Here is a 737-nt window from a genome sequence, read left to right as displayed (position 1 = left end):
GCCGTGGATGTGAGTGTTATGTTTATGCTCGCCAAGTCATTCATTCCCACATCTCTTCTCCACCGTGTACTTTGCCTTTTTGTATTTTTTTTTTTTTTTTCTTAATGTCATGGGCCCTTTTTGGCTAATCAAATCTCCAACATTCTAGGGCCCATTTACCAAAGGCTAGGCGCAAGTGCAGGAGCACTAAGGGCCACAAATCATGTCCTTGAAGTGCTGCAAATGCTCTCTGTGCCAGATTTTTACACTGCTGGTAGGCACTAGCCCTGTACCTAATTCTCCTCAGCTTGCTTGTTCTGAATGGCTCGCAAACTAAGGGCCATGGGATTATCGTGTGCCTTTTTCCTTTTGAATGCAGGGCCACCAGATGCCAGTGGTGTAACTAAAGGCTTTTTGGCCCTGGGGAAAATTTTCTACCTTTTTACCCTCCCTGCCATATCCCATCAGAGAGCAGGCCCGCCGCCCTAGTGTAGATGAACCCCCTGCTCAGATAGTCAGATAGTGCCTCTTATACAGAGATGTGCAACAAGGAGATTTGATTGGAGGGTGGTGGTTCTTTGCCCATTTTTTTGTAAATGTGTTTTTCTGTCTCATAATCATGGGATACCGTGCTCCTGTCTTGCCAATAGCTGTTTAAAAAACAACAGAAATATGTATATTCTGTATTTTTAGTTCTATATAGGCTTTGCCATGGTTCTGTATTGGGTCCACTTTTTGTTCACTAATGGCTTGAGGGT

The sequence above is a fragment of the Xenopus tropicalis genome, chromosome 4, assembly GCF_000004195.4.
Source record: "Xenopus tropicalis strain Nigerian chromosome 4, UCB_Xtro_10.0, whole genome shotgun sequence".
In the NCBI taxonomy this organism is placed as follows: domain Eukaryota; kingdom Metazoa; phylum Chordata; class Amphibia; order Anura; family Pipidae; genus Xenopus; species Xenopus tropicalis.
This window is presented reverse-complemented; position numbering follows the sequence as displayed.